The following is a 25,439-nucleotide window of genomic DNA, read 5'->3' on the forward strand; positions in this document are numbered from 1 at the left end:
TGCCATCTGTTTTTATACGGACTGGGAACTGAGATTAGTTCATACGTTTTTGAGTGGTTGAAAAAAAAAATCAAAAGAAGAATAGTGTTTCATAATATGTGAGAGTTCTATCAAATTTCAGTGTCCATAAATAAAGTGTTATTGGAAAAGAGCAACACTCAATCATTTATGGATTATCTATGGCGGCTTTCGTGCTAGAATGGTGGAATTGAGTGATTACAACAGAGACCGTATGGCCTGCGAAGCCTAAAATATTTACTATCTGGCCTGTTACAGAAGAAGTTTGCCGACCCCCGGTCGAAGCCAATTGTGATAGTCCTGTCTCTTGCTTTTCCAGGCTCCAATCCAGCTGGCAGTGCCCATGTGACAATGAAATGCAAGCAGAGGTCTGCTGGGGGAAATTCTGGAAAGACTTTGCTTTCTTCATAAAAGGCTGGCATCTTACGCTCCTCAGGTCTTGAAAATAAAAGTGAAATCTGGATATGAGAGCAACCGTCTTGCAACCATGGGGTTATGAATATAAAAGCAAAAGCCAGCACCCTAAAAAGAAAAGGAAAGATCCCTGAGTTCCTGATAAAATTTTTAAACAACTGAACCAAGGCCAATACCTGCTTTCATACCAGACTTCCCATTATGTGAGAAAAATTACCCTGGTCTGTAAGGCGGCCTTCATTGGGCATTCCGTCCTCCCTGCAGGCAAATGTCTTCCTCACTGACAGGCCCTCCTCTTTCTTTCCTTTAGGCACAGAACCTATTCACTCTTATTTGCATAAGAAGAGTCATGCAGGCCAGAGGTATTTTTGCAAAATGCGGTAAGTAGATAGCCATCTAATCTCTCCACTGGTAAAGTCACACTTGCATTTGCTCATCCTAACAAACTGGTTTTCCCCAGTGGCATTATCTTGATACCTGGGGAAATGGTTACTGAGAACACTCTGTTTTCCTTTGTCATTACAAACAGTTCATAACAGGAGGTCATCTACATGGGTGTTGGTAGTGGCACCCTACTCCCTGTCCCCACCTCCCCTCCCCTAGACTTATACATTCTACCTTCTGTTTTCCTATAATGTTTAGGTTCAAGGGCCTTTTCCATTCACTACCTCATGTGTATTATGTCAGTTTGCATACTAGGCTCTGGATGCCTTTAGGGACAAGAGCATGTCTCGTTGATCTCTGCATGTTAGCATCTAGCACAGTGTCTCCTGTATTATAGGTGATGAAGGAATGAATGGGAGGACGGTAGGCAGCAGCCAATTGTTTGATGAACAAATACAATGTGGAGACAACAAGCATATTCTTTAAGTTAACAGATATTTGCTGAGTGCCATATTCTATGATAGTTGGGGTGTTGGGGATAAAGTGATGAGTAAAACCAGCATCATCATAAAAGCTAGCATTTATTGAGTGCTTACGAAATGCTAGATACCTTCTAAGCACTTTACAAGTATTGATTTATTTAATCCTAACAATAAACCCGTTGGCATCCCCATTTTGCAGATGAAAAACCCGAGACACTGAGATGTTTAAGTACCTTGGCTCAAATCACACAATGATGTGATTGAGTTAGGACTGGAATTCATATCCAGTAGGTCTAGTTCCAGGATACTACCTATTTTCTCACACCATATTTTCAAGCTGCTTCTCTGATACACTACATGTAGGGAATACATGCAGTATGAAGAAAACCACTACCCTCTGTTAGGGGTTCCAAACCATAATAACATAAGGTGTGTAAGATGTGGTTTGTGGGAGATTTAAATCCAGCATGCTAGGTTTTAGGTCCTGGTTGTAGCATGTACTGTATAACTTTGAGCATATTAGTAAACTCCTCTGTGCCTCAGTTTCCTTTTTAGTAAATTGGGTTCATAATAATTTCTAACTCAAAGTGTTGTATGGATGGTACGAATTTTTTTTTTAATTTTTTATTGGTGTTCAATTTGTCAACATATAGAATAACACCCAGTGCTCATCCCATCAAGTGCCCCCCTCAGTGCCCATCACCGAGGCACCCCCAACCCCTGCCCACCTGCCTTTCTACCACCCCTTGTTAGTTTCCCAGAGTTAGGAGTCTCTCATGTTCTGTCTCCCTTTCTGATATTTCCCACTCATTTTTTTCTCCTTTCCCCTTTATTCCCTTTCACTATTTTTTATATTCCCCAAATGCATGAGACCATATAATGTTTGTCCTTCTCCAATTGACTTATTTCACTCAGCATAATACCCTCCAGTTCCATCTGGATTGTACGAATTAATGCTTGTAAGAGCACTTAAAACAGTGCCTGGAATATTTTAATTGTAAAACAAGGGTTGGATATAATTATTGCTGTTGTTGTGGATGGTTTTGTAATTATTATATTGTAATAATAGTATCACAGCTATTATTACTATTCCTACACTCAGAGGACATGTAATCAGTCCATAAATGATCTCACAAATAATTGTTTGTTTAATCACAAATAGTGATTAGGCATAAGCAGGTAGATTAGTCAGCATTCTCCAGAGGAATAGAACCAAAACTAAAACCAATAGGATAGATGATAGATCGAGAGATGGATTCAAAAGAGAGAGACGGATAGATAGATAGAGCTATCATAAGGAATTGGCTCACAAAACTATGGAGGCTGAGTAGTCCCAATAGTCCTAGGATTTGCTGGAGAGACAGGAGAGCCAATGACCTAAGTTGTGATCTGAGTGAGTCTGAAGGCAGGAGAAGACTGTTGCCCCAGCTTGAGGATAGGTAGAGAGCAAATTCTCCTTTACTCAATTTTTTGTTCTATTCAGTCCTTCAATGGATTGGATGAAGCCTGCTCACATTGGGAGCATGCTCTGTTTTATTCAGTCTAACAATTTAAATGTGAATTTCATCCAGAACACCCTCATAGACACACTCAGAATGATATTTCACCAAATGTCTGGAAACCCATGGCCCTAGTCAAGTTGACACATAAAATTAACCACCATAAGTCCACCTCTTGTTATCTTGGCAGCAATATGCACCTGCTTAAGCCATACTTAATCTCCAAATATAGACAATAACAAGATCATAATTCCACTGAACATGATACAGCTATCTCACAAACGACCACAAATGTAGTAACCCCTTCCCTAGAAGAAAAGGTAAGACCCTTGAGTGACGTTTAAACCCTTCTCCTTGATAGCCTGTAACTTAAATACTCTGCTGCAAATTAACAGCACTGAAATCCCATGATATAAAGTCAATGCATCTTACGTTATATAAGCGTATAAGAAGGCAATATTTGCTTCGTGTGTATGCATATATGCCACGTACCCACATATTCATAACAAAAATAAGAAGCAAATAGTCATGACGGTTACAGTCCTTGTTTCTGTAACTAGTCACATGGTCATAGCTGGTATTTATAGCTACCTTTCCCCATTACCCATTATGTATTCTCTTGCCTTTATCAGGTACCTCATCTGGTCTTGGATCTTTACCTGGTGGGGTGACCTGAACCTCCATCTCTGACATAGTCCTGCCTGGATTGGATTATTACAATTTTCCATTGACCTTAATCACAGGGCATGGTCCTATTAAGGGGTACCCTAAGGGATCTCCTCTATTCCAGACAGACCTCCTCTCACCTCCATTGTGGAGTAGGAGTCCAGTTTCCCCCCTTAGTGGTCAGGATCGATCACCTGAGCCAGTCTTGTTGATTCAGAGGCATAAGGACAAGCAACATTCTTAACTTTCAGTTCAATGGAGTCATTGTCATATCCCCTAGTAAAAGGATTTCTCCACTAAAACTAAAACTCCCAGGCCAGTAAAGCATAAGGTGAAAGAATAAGAGGCAAAAATTTTGCTCGTGGATCACAGGTATGAGATATTATGGATTTGTTTCCAGACTACCACAGTAAAGTGAATGTTGCAAGAAAGCAAATATCCCAGTATAGCGAATGTCACAATAAAGGGAGTCAAATGAATTTTTTGGTTCCTTAGTTCCTATAAAAGTTATTTTTACACTACACTGTAGTCTGTTAAGTGTGCAATAGCATTTATGTCTAAGAAGTTTTGTATGTAACGAAAGGAAATGATACAATGGAAACTGAAGTGAAGAATTATGAGAAAGAAAACATGAATACAAATGGAAAATTGGGACAAAGTAAAAAGATTGGGAACCAAGTTTTTGCTTAATTCCTCAGTATTAAGTGAAAATCCTCAGGAGAAAATATAACAGAAGTCCTTCTCTTATGATTTTCATGGACAACATGGTCAGAATGAAGACTGAACTGGGTTTTCAGGAGCCCCAACATCTCATTCCAGCTCTATAAGCCTCTACAAACCAACTAGGAACCCTCGGTCTCAGTGTCCTCTCATATAAAAGGACACAACATTATTAAGTGAGAAGAGCCAAGGTTAAGAATCAATAATCTTTAAATCTTTCCCTGCCACCCAACCTTGGACAATTAAACCTTTTGTGTCCTCAGTTTTTTAATCTGTTAAATGGAGATAATGTGGAACTTAAACAATATATGTGATGTGTTGAGCAGAATGCTCCATGACATTTGAAAATGTTCTATAATGGGAGCTGTTTAAAAATAAAGTATTGAGTAAGGAATCTTTAAGGTCTCATATGGTTCTAAATTCTGATCCTTTCAATTGACTCATTTATCATATGAAATGTTAATAGCAATTACTCTTTTTTATAAGTTGCTAGAAGAACTTATCTCAGAATCACACAACTGATTGCATTCTTGGCTTATCCATTAGGGAACCAAAGCAAAATAAATACAAACCTTCAGCAAAACTGACTGTAAAAGTTCATAAATCCCCATAAAAGAATGGGCTACGGATGAAAAGCTTTGCCTTGTTTTCGGATGAAACTAAATTTGAGACAAAAACTTAAATGGAAATATTACAGTGTAAAAGAAAAACACGTAAGAGCTCTCTAGCTCTTTCTCCCATTTTCTGTTTTACAAAACGCAATAATAATTCTAATAAACAATTAGAAAGCTACTCTGTATGCCAAGAAATCATGACAAAAGGATAACTTTTCCAGTGAGCACCACTGAAGTTTATAGGAAGAAAAACAGAATACTTTGTTTCGGGGAGATGATGCTTTGTGGGGTGGGGTGGGGAGTACCGGTTCAGGGAGAGGGGGGTCTGCGAAGACTAGATGCTGTCAACAGAATAGAAGAATGGGGATGGGATAGAGACAGGATGCACCATTTATTGAAGACCTACTAGGTGACTGCAACTGTGTCAGATGCTCCCCTCTCTTTTCCCCCTTAACTCTTTCATCATTTGGAAAAGTTGTTCAATTCTTTCTAGTTTAGCAGGAGGGAGCCGAGAGTATAAGAACTACCAAAAAGATTGAGTAATTGTTCAGGATTCAGCTGCTGATAGGTAAGTAGATATACCATGATTAGAAAATGAGTTTGTTCGACTGTAAAACTTTTACTGTTTCCCCTCTGCCAGGCTGAGAGGCTGTTTCTCTTGGGGAGCCAACTGCAAACTGATTTCAGCCGGCCTTGTTGCCATTCATCACCACCACAGGGGCGGCCGTCCTCGGGCCTGGGATACAAGGGGTTTAGCTGACCAGGCATGGGGAAGAGTTTGCATCTCTTCCTCTATCTCCTCAGGGGAATGCCAAGGTGGGAAGTAATGAAAGCAGTTTAAGCAGGTCCCAAGGGTGCTCGCAGATGGCATCTTATCACTCCTTTTTCTCAAGCTTTCGGCAGAGAGAAGAAAGGCTACTGCCAAAAATAATGTTAAAAACAACTTACGCACAACCAGTATTTTTATGCTTCATAGAGATTGTCCATGTATATGCATTTTAAATACATTTGTATTTTGCACACGCACAATCCCATTAATCTTCATGCCCATAATTTGTGGTTGTGAAGCAGGTACAAAAACAGAGGATCTAAAGAGCTAGCAAGTGCAGACACAGACACAAACCAAGGTCTCCTAACTACTTTCTCTTACAATCTCAAAACTCCCTGGAAGACATCTGTCTGTTTTAATACAATTTGCCAGTTCCACAGGGGAATTGCGAAGCTTACTTCCTATTTGAAATTAAGATCCTGTACTTCCTCAGAAGAAAGCTTCTATATACAAAACATAATGGCATAGTAATGAGCTCCCTTGACTAAATCAACCATCTATGCACACCCTCAAATATTACCCTCCCTTGGCTTCCTACTGCGTCCACAGTGAAGATCAACAGGAACAGTAGGAGGCTGGGAGAGCATAGAAATTGGAAGTTCAAAAAGGTTGAATTACATATAAGAATAAGCCCTTATGAATAGTGAAATCTTGGTTTAGAAAAACCACCTTTTTTTTGGAAGAGCCCTAGGGTGGAAAGAAGTGACCCTGTTACTTAGATACAGATCTGAAACTACAAGCAATCTCTGCCTTTTTAGTTTCTTGTCTTTCAAAATGTGCGATCCTGCTAAAACAGTCCTTGGCCAATTGAACATCCATTGAACAAAAACATAGGTGGCATTTTGAGTAGGTAGGGGATACCGAGAATATTTTTAGATGAGGCTTCTCTGTTTCATGCTAATTGTATTTGATCGCTGATATCTTGAGAGCAGTCCAGGGTATTCATGGGAGTTGGAACTAACATGTATCTACAGTTTGATGTAAGAAATAATTTCTATCCACCTTGAATTTGCTGACAACAGATGAGAAACAGTGCTGTGAAAATATAATAGGAAAATCCCTTTTGGGGCTCCGAATGAATCATGTAGCAAAAAGTGAGATTTGGGTACAATGACTGATTCATTTTTATTTATTTATTGAAAAACATCAAGAGCTAAAAAAAAAAAATGCAAGACCAATGGAATTCATCACAGATATTCAAAATTATAGATGTGAGGAAAAGAAAACATCTATGGCAACGATTCTGAACTAATAGGGAAAATGAAACATTACTTGATCTCGGATTACTTCTTTTAAATCAGCTTGGGAAATGACATAACCATATTTAATTCCTCGGAGAAGAATTGTTCAGTTCCAACCATCTGCTAAATTAAGCAGCAGTGATTATAATGAACATTTACAGCAGAACTGATTCAAAAGGGGATAATAACTTTATGTATAAAACAAAGTCCTGGGAGGCAATTGCAATCTTGAAGATGAAGATCAAAATTAGGAGAACAGATTTTTTCAGTGTACTGGAACTCTAAGGGTGGTGAAGGTCAAAGGGCACCTCGCATTTCCGTGAATTCTTTATTTCATTTTAGGGAAAACAGCCACCAAGTTATAGCACACTACCCAGTTTTCCAGATTCTTTTACCGTGTTTCATTAGACCACAATTTTCCTATTCTTTTTCAAGGTGGTAATACAGACTTTGCTTCTTCATTCTTATTTTCCCTTTCCCTGTACAGGGAAAAGAATCTCCACCATAACTTCTGACAAATCTAAGAAGAGCGAACAAATTAAAATAGCCAATCTGCCAAGAACCAGTAACCCTGAGTGGTATATTATTAATTAGTCTAACAATTATCTTCTTTGGTCTTTAAATGGATGTTCAATATTTCTGCCATTTTCTGGCAGTGTTTATGTGTATGTGCAGGTCCACACACATTTCCCATGGAACCAGTTGCCTTAGATCAGTATTACTGAGGTAAAATAATAATGATAACAAGGAAAAGAAGGAGGAAAAGGAGAAGGAAGAAAAAGAAAGTTGTGTTTTGGCCTTGCCTGCTGTGTAGAGTGTTGCCTATGTCCATTCTTCAACCAAGGAATCTATTTTTATAGCACAGGGTCCCATTATTAAATATTGACAGGGACACCTCATCAAAAAATAATAATAATGTGTTTATGTGTAGCCCCAAATTCACAAAAAATAAAATGCCTTAGAAGTTCTTTTCCCTCCCTAGACCAACAAAACTAATATTGTCGTGGCACTAAGGCATCCGAGAGAGAACTAATTTATGTTTTAGATTTTCAAAGACATCGTTCTAATTATGTTGCTGCCCCACAGAAAGAATATGAAAGCCCAATAACAGAGGGACCTCCCTCTCCTGCCTTATACACACACCCACCACTGGGAAAGATATTGAGTCTTTGCCATCGTCTCACTTATGACGCTCCTTAACTGCACTTTACGGTCTATGGAGCAAAGAGGTCTGGAAATTGATTAAAAGCACTAATTATTATAATTGCATTTAGAGATGTGATTGGCAGGGCAGATCGCAGCAAAAATGCAAATACTTTCTCCTCTAGCAACATGCTCACATATTAATTTGCTAGAATTAAAAATTTTAAGATTACATAATGCAAATAATATTCAGATTAGGAGTCCTAGTGAGTTGAATAAACACAGAGCTCCTAAGTGTTCTTCCTTCCTTTTCTTTCATTAATTGTGCCTAGTGGAGTCAAAGTGAAGGTTTAAAAAGACTTTCTTCCTCATTCTGGGATCAGCATCCTTAATGCTGTACTGGGGTGATTCATTTCAGATAATACTGAACTTTATGAGACCCAAAGATCTGTGAGAAAGTACCACCTCTTACCTATCCATCCACCCATCCATCCATCCAACACACTTACTCATTCAACAAATACTTCTTAAATCTCTACCGTGTTCCAGGTACATAGCGAGCAAGAAAGATTTAGTTTCTTCCGTTATGTTGCTATATTATATTCAAAATGGGAAAAAACAGAATACTGAAAAAGAATGATGGATTAGATACTTTTGACAGACACTGTATTAGGTTCAACAACGAGGCAAAAATTTCACCTGAGTGCCCCTCCTGGTGATGTTTGTAACCAGCACAAATGGAATCCTAGTCTTTCTAAAGGGCTCCCAAGCTCCAGCAGGGACTCTGAGGCAGAAGTCTTCAGACCCCAGAGACCACATTGAGGGGGTGGCATGTATCTCTGCGGTGACCAGGGAAGATCAATGCCACAGCTTAGATGATGGGCAGGAGTGTCAAGAAGAGGTAAGTGCTCAGTGAAAAAGCTGGGGGTGTGCTACAGCCATACAAATGGCAGTCATTTTTGCTGAAAGACGTAGTGTTCCTCAGATGACAAATGTTAGGTTGACTAGAGTTTTGCTTGTTTAAAAATAACAGGCAGCAGGGCTGTTACTCTGATTTCAGTAAGGCTACACAGGAAGAAAGTGAATGCCTATCAGCTGGAGAGAAGGGAAAAGGTGAAACCCTGATCCTGGATCTTTCTTTCCTCTCTTGAAGCAACAGCCATCTGGGGTTTTGCTTCTTCCCCAGGGCATTGCCAGTAACTGCTTTTATTCTGCAACTGCCCCTCCCCCCCACCCCCCTGGCCCCAGTCTCAGGATTCTCTCCTCCCTTCCGCTCTGTTCTTGCAGATGCTGCTCTGGGAGACAGCAATAAATTTGCAAGTAAACAGGAATTTACAATCTACTTCAATGTTTAGATACTAAAAATTGTCTTTCCACGTTAGCTCTCCCAATAGTTGGTCCATGCTGAACTGGCTCTTCAATTTTGAGGCAATATTTGCTCTGTCTTGAAGAAGAACCAGGTTCACAGCTGAGTGGGTCTTCTGGAAATGAATGCATTCAGTGAATTATTTATCAAAACTCTTGGGGATATAACCGCTGCCTTGACAATAACATAGCCTTTGAGTGAATTATGGGGTCTAGGATACTGGCCCCAAGGAATTTCTAATGAGGGCAGGAAAGTAATATGTTTTATAACCGCACTAGGGTAAGAACAAGAAAAGTGAGAGAGATGGTAGTTTTAAAGAGCGGCCTCTTTAGGCTGCTTACATTTTCATGGTCTATGCCAGGTGGATATTCAGAAATATTTTGGCAGTGAAATAATTAACAGAATAACTAAAACAATAAGCCACAGTGTGGGAATTCAATCCGTTCAGTGACTTAGGATCAGCTAGACAAAATAACTAATTTTATCAAGATCAAATTTTAGGGAGAGAGATATTTCCAGGCGTGGTTATTCAGCTCTGCACACATACGTAGCATAGAGAAGTGTTTTCTTAAGAAGTAGGACATTTGCAGCCACTGCTAAGGCATAGACGAAGTTGAAGACAGATGTTTTAATGGAAAACCATAGATCGTTTGCAAAGCTTGACCTCTCTTTGCTTTTGATCTGCCCTTATTTGAAGATCTAACATACTTTGCATGTCTGCATTTTAGATACAACTAATAGCAAATGCAAAAAAAAAAGTAGCATATACCTATGGTTTCCAGCTTTGTCACCTCACATGGAATCGTGACAATATTTCACTCAGCAAGTCTTTATTTTGTGATCTAGGAACAAAATCGTCGTATTCGCATGGTAGGATAGCAATATGAGTAACAGTTCTTGATTTCTATGATTTTGCCCTACCCACTCTGATAAACTGACACCTTCTCACAAGGGCTTTTAACTGTGGAGTTCCTGTCCTAGACATGATATTCTCCCATTCTGGTCACTTCTCTGATTCTCCCAGTGATGCCTCCTGCCCCTCAAAAGTCTAGTGTTTGATTCCAGATCTGGTGTCCTGCTTTTAGACCATTGTGTGTCCAGTCCCTGTTCCATCCTACAGCAATTAGGACATCAGATGTAGAGAGTTGACTTAATATCATCTCAAATCACAGGCACTTCCATGGGTCACAGCGCCTTGCTGCTCTATGCTTTTACGGATCTATGGTAAGATGACTTTCATTTTATTATTATTATTTTTAAAACTTTCATGCCTTTGCCCTAGATCTCCATTGGTCTATTGGGGTTTGGGAGCTGGACTGGAGGATCCAGAATCTCCTGTCTAACATTACTCACAAATGTTTCTCTGACTGTTTCATTTCCAGTGACGATTTATTGAGCACCTATGTACTAGAGATTGTGCTGGTTGCTAAAAACAGAGTTTTGGACAAAACATCATTTTGCCCTAAGGAGGCTTACAATACATCATCTTTGCCCTCAGGGGCCTTAGGGAGTGATAGATACAAATAAGTAAACCAATCAATAAATTATTGTTTAAAGAAAGATATTGAAGAAATAATCACAAATGTAAACATTGTTTCAAAAAGGGAAGTAGAGAGTGCCATGAGGAGGTATAAAGAGGGAAAATTAATCTCAGAAGGTCAGGGAAGGATCCTTGAGGAAATAACATTTAGGCTGAGATCTGAGGATGAGAAGGAATTAAATAGGTAAGTGGCTGTGGGAGAAATTGGGAAAAAAGCAATGATGCCTCAAGTAGAGGTAAAATGTATAAGATCCTATACCCCCAGAGAGTGAACCCCATTTGAGGAGGTCAGACAAGAGCAGTATGCTTTCTTCAGTGAGACTGGAAAGGTCAATGAAAACCAGATCTGGGTGGGAGGGGGCAGGGGCAGGCCTTTAAGTCTCAGTAAAAGGCTTGGATATTGTTCTAAGGTAATGAGAACTCATTGAAAACCTTACTTAAAAAACTTTAAATCGTGAAATATTCTACAAATACAAAATAATATGAAAAACAATGCATTAGATGACTCTAGTCATCATGGAGCTTGTTATTTTGCTTCACTTCTTTTTGTACAAATAAAATGTTTCATTTCAGCTAAAATCTCAAATCCATATCCTTTCTCCTCCCTCCCTCCCTTTTTTACCAAATAACCACAATCCTAAAATTAGAGTTTATCATTCTTGTGCAATGATGAGGTATCTAGTGAAGCTCAAAATATATAATCCATGTGACCCTGCAATTTGTCTTCTTGCTATCTTTTTTAGAGAAGCCTTCACACATGAGAGACGTTTTCAAGAAACTTAAACACTGCATAGTTCAGTGCAATAAAAAGTGGTACTAACATAATAGCCCTCAGTAGAGAGATGAATAAAGAAATCCTGGTTTAGTCCCACAATAGAACCCTATACATCAGTTGAAAAAATGCCTTACATCTTATGAATTGATGAGGATAACACTAAAAAATAAGATGCTTAGTTAAAAAGGCAAGTTCCAGAAGAATACACAGTATATATTTCATGTATGAAAAATCTAAAAGCATAAAAAATAGTATCTCTTATTTATGGAGGCAGATATATATAGTAAAAATATAAAAACATTAAAAACTTCTAAGCAGGGAGATACTGCATTTTAAAAGCTCACTCTGACTATAGGCTTGAGAATGCAATCACCAGGGTAGACCAGTTAGGAAACTATTTTGGTAGGGTAGTTGAACAATGACTGTAACTCTGATTAGTGAGAAAAGTAGAGTGATTCTAGAGCTATTTATAAAGTAGAATTTTTAGGATATGGTGTTGAGCTATGAGGGTGTGAGGGATGGGAAAGAATCAAGTGACTTTCGAGTTCCTGGCTTGAATAATTTGGTCACTTGCCCTTCTATTTACTGATACAGAAGACAAGGATTGGGGTGACAACTTTGGGAGTGGGCAGAGGTAATAACCAACTTTTGAAAAATTAATTTGGGTTGCTTTCCCCAAGCAGAGATGTCAGAGATATATAGACATGGGTCTAATGGTCAGTAGGAAATTTGGAAATGAAGATGGTTTGTGAGTCATCAGCACACAGTGTGGAAAGTAATTAATTTTGATTGGATAGAGTACACGGGATTTGGAGAAAATATGGGCTAGGACTGAGCCCTTTGGGATACTACGATGTCATGCTTGCAATGGAAGCTGAGGAGAGGCCATAGAAATCAGAGAAAAGGGAGGGGGAATATGGAGTCAGGAAGGCCAAGGGAGTAAGTAATTTCCATAAAAAGGCTGTGGCTGTGAGTTTTGAGTGCTGATGATACTTTAAACAAGAGAAAGGATGAAAAGTATCTGTTGTAGATTGCTATGTACCAGTCATTGGTAATCTGGAAGTGAGCATTTTTAATGTTAATTGTACTTCAAATACATACATACATATACACATACATGAATATTTTCAGAACAATGTTTGGGCTAAAAGCTATGTAGGGTAGGTTGACAATTAAATGGAGGAGTGGAAATGGAGGCAAGATGTACAGACATGTGGAATAGTTTGGGAAGGAAGGGACAAAATAGGCAGGTGCTGAAGGCCTAGGAAGAGGATGAAAGGAATAAGTGCTTCATTTTTTCAAATATCTGCTTCTTTAAGGTGTGGCAAATTTGGACTTGTTTAAGTGGTAGTGGGAAGGATTCAGTAAAGAGGGAGGGGCTGAAGATGTGGGACAAGGAAGATAACCGGTGGGTGAGTTCCCCAAAACCTTGAAGGGTGAAATCCAAATCATTCGACAATGATTTGATGTTGAATTAATTAAGAAACGAACGTGAAGAAGGATGTCATTTCTCCTGAAACAGTGTTAAAGGGAAGAGAGATGTCTGGGGAGGTCACTAGGTTTACTGATTTGGGTAGTGGGAAGTTGAGGGTTTTCATATCTGATGGCTTCTGATAGCTCTCTGAGGTGGGAGGTAAAAATATCTGAGGGACTTCGAGGTTTTAGGAAAGCAGAGTTTGCAATGGTTGTTGGGGAGGATTGGAATGAATGTTAGGTAGGGAAACAACATAGAATTTCTGTCACTGTTTAGTTCCAAGTTGAGTTTGGAGAATTTGGATTTATGGTGGTGCTAATCTCCTTGGACCACACTGTGTATCTACACTCTATCCTCTTTGGATTAATTCTTGCACAAGAGTCTCTTCATTTTCTCCTACAGACAGACTACCCTTCCAGATGTGCCACACATGGCTGAATTTACAGTCACTATAAAGCACTGGTCAGTTTCTGGGAACCCACGCTATTTTCTTAAACTGTGTCCAGCGTAGTTGGAAAACCCTATATGGTGTCGATAGTGTAAAGCTTAGCTATTTCTAAGTGTTTCATAGGCATTCATGAACTACCAAGTTTGTTGTGTTCTTAAGCACTGAAGGAGCAATTGGGTATTTCAAAGCTCTCTATAAATGACAATGTGAGACGAAAAGAGTACCATTTTTTATGAACAGTTACATAGACTGTGACACAGGTTTCATCAGCTCTACTAGAAATAAGAGATCTGCGATGTGCCTCTAGAGTGTAGCAATGTTTACGTTGCACCCATTTTTATTGTTGTTGTCATTTCGGCAAACTTTTAATATGGGAAAATGTAATAGGTATTCAGAAGTCTGAGAACACTGAGGAATATTCTAATATGGTTACTGTGGTCTGATTGACTCAGCAGCATATTGACACACATTTGGTTTTCCATATATTCAAAAGAACCAATGTTTTCTTTTTAAAAGTGACTTCATCTTCCATCATAAATGTCTCTACTCTAAGGTCTGGTGAGAGAATTCCTTGGAAACCAAAGAACATTTAGTCATTTAGTGTGTATGTGGGTGTTTTTCTCTTTAATTTATGAAGTCCTTTGAGCAAGTAAATTAAAAAGTGGTGTGTTCATATTCCACATTTGAGAATTTGTTTTATAAGCAAGTTTATAATTTATGGCGTTTGTGATCTTCTGGGAAACTTTTAGTTATATCTGTGCCACGCAAACTACTTGAAGCATTTTTGCTGGATTTTGATCAGAAGGATATAGAATGATCTCCAGTTGTGGAGTAAGAAAACTTGGTTCTAGTTTCAGCTCTGATACTAACAACTATAACCTTGACTAACTCTTTGTCTGAGCCCTAGTTTCCTATTCCGTGAAAAGAGGAGTTTTATTAGGTGACTTTTAAAATATTTTCCAGATCTGAATGTCAGTTTCAGGAGTTGATACAGCTGTTTGGCAGCATTAAAAAAAAAAGGCTAAATATCGTTAAGATTATTAATTCTTACATGGCACAATGTAAAATGTGCATGCTCAAGCTGGGGTTTAAGGTCATAGTATTCATTCATTCACTCATACCTTTATTGAATAGTGAGTATAAGAAATTTGGGAAGCAGTGTTGAACAAGAAATGTATCAGTCCTCGGGCAGTTCTTGTTGTAGCGGGAAAGACAGACATGTTAGCCAATTATTGAAATAAATACAAGTGATCCTGCAATAATATCTATATCCCAATCTTCTCCTCGTAGCATATCCAACGTCCTATATGGAATCATTTGGTTATCTTATGGCATTTCAAACTCACACAAATGACTGTAAAACCTATTTTTTCTTTTTTTTTTTTTTGAAATAACACCACTATTCACCGACTTGCTCCAGTAGAAATCTAGAATATTGCCTGATTTCTTCCTCTTCTTCATTATTTGCATTTAATCCATCAGCAAGCTGATCAAATTACATTCAGAGATTTCAATTCCCAAGGCTTCCACCCTAGTCCACCGTCAAACCTTTCCTGGATCCTTGTAAGAACCTCCTTACTGCTTTCCCTATTTCTAATTTTTGTCCCATTCTAAACTATTCCCAAAATGAAACCAAGATTAATGTGTGAAACACAAATTCAATCATGGTACCTCCATTCTTGGAGCCTCTATTGGCTTCCTATCGTATCTCACATGGAAGCCAAGTACCGGCATGATCTTCTCCTTCCCACAGCCCCAGTATCACCATGACACTCTCCCTCCTGACCATAAAGTCAGCCTGGTTTCAATTTCTAGTATCTTTTTCTCAGAGATAACTTACCTTACTCTCTAGATTGTACTTTCTCACTTCTTTTTGTATTTTACTACCACCTGCTCTTTTCCCTTCACAGCACTTAACCATAACTTCTAGCTTGGCCATATTTTTATTCCCTTATTTATTGTTTGGCTTACCCACTAGAATGACATCTCTATTAAGGGCAAGAGATTTGTTAGTTTCATTTACTTAGCATCTTCATGCTTATTGTGTAACTCATTAAATATTACTTGAAAAAAATCAGCCTAGTTATTATGACTTTTTTCTATTTTGCAACCTGAAAATATTGAGGAAATGAAAGCAGTAGGCATGTCTTGACATTTCTTATCAATAATGTGTCTAAGGCTATTACCAATTATGCAAAGATTGGCATGATTAAGATAACAATTTGCAATTTGTTTATTATATCATTCTTCATTCTTTAAAACCATGCATCTATGAAAAACCATAAAAGGAGAAATTCTTAATTAGACCAAATCCAATTCTATTTTAGTAGTCGTTCATATAGCAAGTTGTAGAAGAATTTTAATTAGTAATGTGTTTAATGACTAACAATTTTTCACACCATTCAACTTTGACTCTTGTACTCTGAAAAAATAAACAATTGCATTCCTTTTGATTAATTTTTCACTCATAAAGGCCTAAGTACTAAAATCTGCTGGTAAACTGACATTAGTTTTAGTGTGAAATAATTTACTTAGTTTTGGTCTTTCCTATTACATTGTGATCTTATTTATTTTTATATAAGATCTAGCATCACATAATGATGATAAATCTTATATTTATAAACACTTATTAAAAAGAAGGTGGGAGATATAAAAATTATCTTTGTTCATTTACATATCATTTGGAATTAATGAAAACTTGTGGGTAACACAAATTAAATGCCTTAAGAAATATGGCTCTGGATAGTTCACATTTTATAATAATAAATTATAGCATAATTTCAATATTAGATATAGAGTGGATTACTTAGGCTCAGGCCCTGTTAATATAGAGCTGTCTCTCTTTTGTGTTTGTCTCATTTCCTAAAATATTCGTAGCTCTCCCATGAAGACACAACACATCTCCAGCATTCCAAGTATGTAAGAGTCTATCACCTAATAGGAGCCAAATGTAATTTTGTTGATCTGAAGTAAAATAGTTCTTCTAGTTATTATTCAGTCTTGCAATGCTTATGCTTTATGCTGTAGGAATTATCAAAACATCTGAATTATTTCTTTTTTTATATTATGAAAATAGGATAATCAATAACATCTTTAGTAATTTATAATTAGAGTTACTTGGTTTGGGGTGCACATGTTACGAAGTCAAAAGCATAGAAGTGTATACAGAAAAAAGCAAACTTCTTTCTAACCTCTTCTCCAGCTGCATCTGTCTCACCTCATCCTCTCCAGGGATTTCTGTTATCATCAGTTTCTTGCATATCTTCAGAGGTATTCTACAGAATCCAGGTGAGTGTGCATGTTCTTTTTATTTCTGCTAGTTAGAGATTTTGCTTTTATCATTTTTCAGTATATCTTACATCTATAATAATAGATGGAGAGCTCCTCATTCTTTTAATGACTACATAGTGTCTCATTGAAGGGGGCAGCTATAGTGGATTAACTCCTATATTTATAGATATTTCGGTGGTTTTCAATATTTTATTATAACACTGCTTCTTTTCATCCATCTGAGTGGCTATAACAAAATATCACCCAGACTAGGTGGCTTGTAAACAACAGAAATTTATTTCTCACAGTTTTGGAGGCTGGAAGTCCAAGGTTAGGATGCCACCCAGCATGCGCTCTTCTGGGTTGTAGAATTTTCCTTGTGTCCTCATCATAGAAGAAGGGACAAAGGTGTTCTTTGGGGTCTCTTCTATAAGGGATTTCTTTAAGTAGTGGGGACATAAAGAGACTATAGCACTGCTGTACTGAACATTGATGTACGTGTTCACACATGCACATATATCTGTACACAAAATATTTAGAAATAGAATTGCCATGTCAAAAGCTGCATGCATTTTAAGTTGAACAGAAAATGCTACAGAGATTTAATGCCACCAATTTACACTTCGGTTAGCAATATATAAAAATTCTCTTTTTCTCTATCTCATCAAGAAATTGTGGACCAAACTTTGGCATTTGTTAATTTGATGAAACTGTTATTATTTTTTAGACATTGATCTAGGACTTCTAGCCTATGTAGTAAGATATGAATTAGAAACAAGAGGAAATAGTTTTTATATTTCTTTTGAATTTCTTATATAATCTGTCATACTGCTTTAAGACATTGTTTGCTTAAAAATCTAAATTGTTTTCCAGAGGGTAGGAAAGATGCTGTGCAAATCGACCATATATTTTTACCTAGTCTTCTTGGGTGTAATGGCATGTGTTTGTTAGTGTATGAACTAAGTCTGTGGCCATGGAACAAAGAAAATCTAACTGATCTATAGAGGATTTTAATTTTTTTCCTGGCCTCTTTAGAATGACATTCATATCAACTAAAAGAATGCAGTATATGTTGGTCATTATTGCCAGTTTAATAAGAAAATTCATATCCCAAATGGTACCAATCTCTTAAAACTTGCATTTCATATCAAATGTTATTTTTCTCATCTTATTTATTTGCTATCACTGCATAATGTGTCACTGATAGAAAAATTCAGTGACAGGTTTCCATCTTAAACAGCCATTTAAAAGCTCAACATTTGAAGAAGTTCATTATCTACACACATACATTCTACACTGAACTAATTTATAAATGTTACAAAAATCTTAGAAAATATTTAATTTCTGTTAGCACAGGACTGTTTAAATCTCCAAAGGCTAGAGAATACATGCAAGATCTATCACTTTTCTCTTTTTTTAATGAGTTATACACTTTATTTTTTTTATTTTTATTTTTTTAAAGGTCATTAAAGGGAGGGAGAGAATCTTTTTTTCTAATATGTTATTAAATTCAATTTGCCAAAATGTAGTATAATACCCAATGCTCATCACATCAAATGTGGAGAGAGATATTCTGAAACGGGCTCTCTGCCCAGCATGGAGCCCGATGGAGGGCTTGATCTCACAACCCTGAGATCATGACCTGAGTCAAAATCAACAGTCTGTCACTTAGCTGACTGATCCACCCATGTGCCCCAATCTATCCCTTTTCTACCTTTTGCATTAACAAGACCAGTGTAGGGCAAGCTCTAAGAATCCTTTACAATGGTACTTTATCAGATCTATACCACAAATACTTGCTTATTTGAATAGTCCTATTCATATTCATATATTCAACCACTTATTAACAACTACTCAGGATATTTCACTGAGCTGAGTCCTACGTGATCTTTTAAAAGATGTTTCTTTGTTTGTTTGTTTATGAGAGAGAAAGAGAGAGAGAGTATGTACTAGCAGGGGGAGGAGTAAGAGAGAGGAAGAAGCAGACTCCCTGCCTACCAGGGAGCCCAATGTGGGGCTCATCCCAGGACCCTGGGATCATGACCTGAGCTGAAGGCAGATACTTAACTGACTGAGCTACCGAGGCACCCCTGAGTCCTAGGTGATTTAAAAGAGATTATTAAGGTGCACCTCTGTGGTGCAGTCAGACTCTTAATTTTGGCTCAGATCATGATCTGAATGTTATGAGATCAATCCCCACCTCGGGCTCTGCGCTCGGTGTGAAGCCTGCTTGGGATTCTCTTTCCCTCTCCCTCTGCCCTTCTAGCTCATGTTCTTTCTCTCTCAAGTAAGTAAATCTTTAATAAGGAAATAAAGAAGATTATTAAATATATATTGCTTATCTTTGGAGAGCTCACATCTTCAAATGTTGGAAGGGCATAGAGAGCCATGTCAATACTTTTACTGGGAATTTTGTTTGTACCACTGAGTTTCCTTTTAAAATTGAGATCAGATAGATAGACAAATATATCTGTATCTGATGCATATCTATCTATACATGTATAAAAAAAGAAATAGTAAATTAAGAAAAAGGTGTTTTTTTTTTTTAACGTTTTAACTATATAGATACTGAAGAGTAGAGAAGAAAGAAAAATAGGGAAAAATCTCATCCATTATACTTTTAGGGAAAGGCAAACACTATTAGTAACTTGGCATACTCTGTATCCTTTTAATCTTTTTTCTAGGTATATTTTATTTTGTTAAGATCATACTAGAATATTAAGTTTTGTTTTTACTTAATGTGTAATACGTATTATTACAGTACTTTTTAAAAACTACAAAATATTCTATCTATAGTTATATCATAACTTACCTACATTACTCTAATTTTAAATACCTGTATTTTTTCTACTCTCAGTTAATATGAAACACACTGTGATCAGTATCTTGTGATATATATCTGTGTCTGCATTATTTTTCTATTGGGTAAAATTATTGGACCTCATGATGGAGATATTTTTATGCATTTCAGATATGGTTCAATTAGGGTTCAAAAAAATGTAACAATTTTTAATAGTAACTAAATTTCCTGAGTACTTCAGGTATATTTTCTCATGACTCCTTTTTAGTAGGTATTATTACTGATCCTTTAAAACTAAAGGTATTTGGAAGCTCAGGTAACATGGAGACATGTGGGGTTACTTATATTTATAAGCATATAGAAACACTAGAGAGAGATTTGCTCTGGATATTTAGAGCAAATATTGGCCAATTTATAAACCGTTTTTGTGCTGGAACTAGATTTCAAGCCTAGATTTTTCTGGCTATTGAACAACAGAAATTTATTTTCTCACAGTTCTGGATACTGCAAGTCCACGATCAAGGTGTTGGCTTCTTCTGAGACCTCTCTCCTTGGCTTGCAGATGATTGCTTTTCACTCTGTCCTTACACGGTCTTTCCTCTCTGTCTACATGTCTGTGTTCTAATGTCTTCTTATAAGGACCCCAGTTATATTGGATTAGACCTTATTTTATCTTTAAAGATTTAATTACCCTGAATTAGCTGAAAAGCTCTTCAAATTTTGAGATATTCTGTACAATACCTTATTTACATTGATTTTTCTTGTTTCTTTCTCTTCAGATATCTATAATCTCTTATCACATAGAAATACTTAGCCTGAGGATCAGTTCACCTTGAAATAGGATGTTTTATATAACATAGTTTCCAAAATGTCGGTATTCACCCATTAATGGATCCTGAGATTAATGTAATGGGTAAGACCAGTGTTTTGAATGAAGTAGAATAGAACAGAAAATAAATAAGATTTACAAATTTTTGCTTCAGTTGTGTGTATATGTGTTAAGTTGCAATCAAATGTATTTTTAATTTTAGGTGCGTAACATAAATATTTTTCCCCATAATAGTTTCTTTAGTAAAAAAAATCTTATACTTCCTTCGGCTGGGGGGTACTATTTATTCTGGCAAATGGTCCAACTACTCCCCACTTTATCACCGAAACCTCCAGGATTATTATTATCTAGCATATACTGACCTTGGGACTCAGGCAAATGCATTTGGTATCAGAATTTCAATGGGATTGAGCGAAATAATTGCATACATCAGCTCTTAGCTTCACCTATATCTTCAATAGGGATCAGATGGTTTTCTCAGAGTTACTTTCTGACTCTGAAATTCGGGGAGAATTTCCATCTCCCAATAGTTGAGCAATATTGGGTTACTTTTTAAACTTTTTCCTGTCAGCCTGTGGTTTGGTTCTAGGTGAATAGTGCCTGGGAGATCATGGTGATCTTGTGTCATATTTCAACATATTTAAATGCAGATTTGAGGGCCCAGGCTGGCTCTGGGGAGCCCTTGGCTTGGGTTGGAAACTGATCCCCCATCCTGGGGACCTCAGTGGTCAAGAAGCCAACCTTGGGCTGCTAAAGCAGGCCTACATCAGCCTACTGTTCTGGTGCTTTGCATGATTTTCTTATTCCTTCAGTGCAAACACGTTCTCCTTTTCTTCCTCTTCTTTCTGATCGACTTCACTAATCTGTTAGAGCTATGTAGGCTCTGGGGAATCCTAAGCTTTTGCAGTCACTCATGCCAATGTGCTCATACTTCATTTATTCTGACTTGTTCCACTCATTTCCAATCCTTCAAACTGCACCCCACTTAACCTTCCAAATCTTGTTACAAAAATCTTTTGATTCTGTATAAATATTCAGAACAACTCTCTCTAGTGTTTATACATGCTTATAAATATAAGAAACCACACATGTCTTCATCTTTAAGCTCTTTTAAATTAAGTGCAATTTTCTTCTATAGACACAGAGCTTTGGGGCATTGACTTCCCATATAATCATAGTACTCAAATCCTATACATTCCTAAGTCCTCTCTGTTACTTGTCTACTTGTGAGGTTTGATATACCAATACAATACTCAGATTTAGGATCTAATCGTGACACAGAAGGTAACATTCCATGTATGTGTGTATTTTCAAGTTCCAGCATTTTAGGTGTCTAACATACTGATTATAAATGATACGTACCAAAATAAATATTTTCCCGAGGCTCAAGGTTTGTAGTCAGTCTGAGCCAGATCCTAATACCTCCAGAGATTTCAATGATAAAGGTCGCTAAATTATTCTACAAAATAAAAGATAAGAGACAGAATAGGGAAAGATTTTGAAATGATAAGGAGGCTGGTGGATCAGTGTTTTCAAAACTTTCTTGATAATACACGTCTTGGCCTTCAGATATTTCTCCGTCCAATGCATCATTGTTTGAGCGGGTAAATAGAGCAAGGCTCTGATCCACTTCACACATTCATGCTTCATACCTAGTGGTGTGTGGGAGCCTGTACCTGTTGACTCAGGAGAGCCAATTGTGAGCAACTATTCCCAGCCTGGCTTTTAGTGACATCATGGTAGTGAAAATATCAACGTTGAAACTGGCCATAGCGGGAGTATTTATGCCACAGAAATTGGCAAATATATGTTACAAATCAGTACCTTTTGTTTTGAATTCCTTCATAAAACATTTTTGTCAGCACACATTTGCTTATATATGATCTTTTACTTTTAATCTTCCTTTTCCAAGAAATAACAATTTTTAAAAAATATTATTTATTTATTTATTTATTTGAGAGAGAGAGAGAGAGAGAGAGAGAGAGAGAAAGAACATTTGTGTGCAAGTGGGGTGAGGGGCAGAGGAAAAGAATCTTCAAGCAGACTCCTCACTGAGTGCAAAGCTTGAAGCAGGGCTCAATCTCACAACTCTGAGATCATGCTGAGCTGAAACCAAGAGTCAGAAGCTCAACTGATTAGAGCCATCCAGGCACCCCCAGGAAACATCATAATTTATTGAGACACACCATGTCTGGAGGGACTAGGTAAAAATACAATTTCTCATCTGAAATTTCATATATTCTCTTGAATTACTTCATTAGAGAAATATTTTATGGCATTGTATGCATACGCGTTTTCAATAGAAATGGTCAGTGTTGAACACCATTTTAACTCTGTTATCTGTAAAAACTGAAAAAGTGAGTGAGGGGGGTTTTCCACAATCTTATTCTAAGTTTGACATGATCTGTCATTACATTTCTTGTCAGTTCAATGTCCACTGATTCTCCCTTCACGGTCATTATAGAGATGTACTTTTGACTTAATTCTAAGTTGATAATTCAACTTGCAACTCCAGTTGCAGCTGGACCTTCATTTAGAGCACATATTCTAGACAGAAACCCTCAAGGGTTAATGTATAACCTTGGACCCACCTGGAAACCTCTGCCCTTGCTTTGGATTGCACTGAGACCAATCCGCACACTCAAGGAAACAAACAAATGTGAATGCTAAGGTAAATTAATACATTACACATATAATACCTACTGAACTTGAAGGCACAGAAACTAATGTAGACCTTTGTCAAAAGGTTGAAATTCGGGCGCCTAGTTGGCTCAGTAGGATAAAGTGTCTGACTCTTGATTTCAGCTCAGGTCATGATCTCAGAGTCTGAGATCCAGCCGGGCATTGGACTCTGTGCTCAGTGTAGAGTCTGCTTGAGATTCTTCCCTTGCTCTCCCTCTGCCCCCCACCCCTCAAATAAAGGGAAAAAAAAGTTTGAGATTAGATCAGTGATTCTCAAGTGACAGCGATTTTCCCTCCAGGAGACATTTTGGCAATGTCTGGAGATATTTTGGTTGTCACAGTTAGTGGGGAAGGCTATTGTCTCTAGTGGCTAACACCTGCTGCTAAGCTTCTAAAATGCCTTGGAATGTCCCACAGTGAAGAGCTATCTCGTCCCCAGTGTCAATATGCTCAGGTTGAGAAACCCTAGATTGGATGGAAAGGGGGATTACAAGACCGCTCACCCTGTCAACTTTCTTAAAATGCATCTTAATTGCCCCTACTCTCTATCCTTGGCAGCTGTCACATCTGTTTCCACAACTCCAATCTTCGGGATACTCCACCCTTCCTCTCAGAGGCTACACTTCCTTTTCTCATTTGAAACAATTTAGCAGTGGCTTATTTCTCTTCCTGACTCTCAACACCCCTGCATTCTCCAAAATTATCTTGCCGCTCTACCCAGCAGAGCAAATGAGTTTCCTTGAGATCTATTTTCCTTAGGGAGTTATGGGGAAAGGTGTAAGGAGTGTTGTAAATAATAAACTTGGTTTTCTTCTCATATCCACGGGAGAGCTAAGTTAATCTTGAAATGCATGAGTAATATCTTTCTTAATTTTATATTCGTTTTTTTTTCTATTCAAGTTTGTCATGCTTTCTATTTTGTTCTTTATTTGGATAATTAAAAGGTAATAACTCAGCAGGTGGATTTTCCCCAGCTGTCAGAATTCCTGCTAAAATATGATTTAGAACACCTTGACTCAAAAGGGACCTGACAATTAAAGTGGTTTTTTAAAGAATTACACAACGAATGTGCTTCTTTGGAAAGTTTATTTTCTACCCATTACTATACTTTGAAGTAGAATTACTAATTGTTATTCAACTATATTTCATTACAGTTAATTGGCTTCCAACATTTGAAAATGATTTACTCCCACCACTTCAGAAGCTGCTAATAGCAGCTCCTAAATCACAATCTTGACAGAACAGCTTCATGTTCTTTCTTGATTACAATGTCTTTGCAATTCCAAATTTAACAAGGTGATTACATTTTTGAATTTTTGTGCTTTGTGAATTTTTTTTTTAGGAGGAGTGATGTGATGATGTTAAAGGAATCCTGTTTGTAAATTAGAATCTTAAATCTTCCTCCATCCTAAATAATATTCCCAAATTTTACCTTCAAAGAGCAAAAGGCACAACTGGTCTCTGGGAAAATGCAGGCCGACTCTTCCAAGAGCATTTGTACAGGAGTGGGTATAGAAGCACTTCAAAGATAAATTTGATTCCTCCTAGACCATGTCATCTGCAACTCATGGAAATCAAATGCAGAGCTACACACCTCAAAAATCACTGGAAACCTCTAGTATCTTCAAGAGAAAAATAAGTAGGCAGATATTGGGGAATGGAGCTGTTACCATCTTTCATTAATACATACTAAATAATCAGATTAAGCCATGCTTCTGCTACTGTGTAACCCCACAGGCAAATCACTTTGCTTTTTTGAAACCTCTGTAAAATGGGTGGCTATCGTGAATGTCTCATGGTGCCGTGTACATGATTCAGTGAGTTCACTATTAATACATATTTATTGGAAATCATGCATGTAACAGACACTACAGTAGATAAAACAGATGTAGGGGTGAACAAGGTAGTCTGGTTCTTTGCTCTTTATAGCTTTTACTACCTACACTCTGCCATTTGATGAGCAATGCTCATTGGTAACATCAGCAACCCCTGGGAGCTTTTTAAAAATCCAGAATCTCAGGCCCTCCTCAGATGTCCTGAATCAGAATCCATATTTTAACAAGATTCCCAGGTGATTCATATGTACATTAAAGTTTGATAAGCACTGGTCTAGCAGGTATTATGAAAACTACTTCTGAACTTAGGAAAGTGCTATGCAAATATTTTTAAAAGGCCAGTTAATCATAAAATAAGAAAAGGAAGATACAAATTGTATTTCAAATTTCAAAAAAATAATATATGCATG

General features: G+C 37.4%; 1 long non-coding RNA gene across 2 annotated transcripts in view; it reads left to right on the top strand.

Annotated features, from left to right (window-relative positions):
* LOC111099026 overlaps positions 1-25,439 on the top strand; it is a 197,131-nt gene that overhangs the window by 7,475 nt on the left and 164,217 nt on the right. Inside the window, exons 3-6 of one of the 2 annotated variants that reach the window (XR_005370419.1) lie at positions 338-635; positions 743-812; positions 10,549-10,600; positions 16,816-16,901. This is a non-coding gene — a long non-coding RNA (uncharacterized LOC111099026). The remainder of the gene's footprint in view (positions 1-337; positions 636-742; positions 813-10,548; positions 10,601-16,815; positions 16,902-25,439) is intronic. The other variant, XR_005370420.1, reaches the window with a different exon arrangement.

Source organism: Canis lupus, chromosome 15 (genome assembly GCF_011100685.1).
Source record: "Canis lupus familiaris isolate Mischka breed German Shepherd chromosome 15, alternate assembly UU_Cfam_GSD_1.0, whole genome shotgun sequence".
Taxonomy (NCBI): Eukaryota; Metazoa; Chordata; class Mammalia; order Carnivora; family Canidae; genus Canis; species Canis lupus.